At 33.8% G+C, this 402-nt stretch overlaps 1 protein-coding gene across 1 annotated transcript in view; it reads left to right on the top strand.

Annotated features, from left to right (window-relative positions):
• The window catches only part of NT5M (5',3'-nucleotidase, mitochondrial), a 217,585-nt gene that overhangs the window by 210,475 nt on the left and 6,708 nt on the right, over nt 1-402 (top strand). The gene's annotated exons all lie outside the window — the stretch shown is intronic.

Raw genomic sequence — 402 nt, 5'->3', positions numbered from 1 at the left:
AATAGATTCTTTAGCCCCACTCCAACTTTTGATTTTTGCCACTGCGCATTCTCCAAAAGGCATTATTTTTCAAAATACTGATCTTGTGGAGTGGTCATTCCTTCCTCACAGTACAATTAAAACTTTTACATTGTACTTGGATCAAATGGCTACATTAATTGGTTAGACAAGATTACGAATAATAAAATTGTGTGGTAATGACCCAGACAAAATAGTTGTTCCTTTAACTAAGGAACAAGTTAAACGAGCCTTTATCAATTCTGGTGCATGGCAAATTGGCCTTGCTGATTTTGTGGGAATTATTGACAATCATTACCCAAAAACAAAAATCTTCCAGTTTTTAAAATTGACTACTTGGATTTTACCTAAAATTACCAGACATAGACCTTTAGAAAATGCTCT

Source organism: Colobus angolensis, unplaced genomic scaffold (assembly GCF_000951035.1).
Source record: "Colobus angolensis palliatus isolate OR3802 unplaced genomic scaffold, Cang.pa_1.0 Scaffold335, whole genome shotgun sequence".
NCBI lineage: Eukaryota > Metazoa > Chordata > Mammalia > Primates > Cercopithecidae > Colobus > Colobus angolensis.
This window is presented reverse-complemented; position numbering and strand designations above follow the sequence as displayed.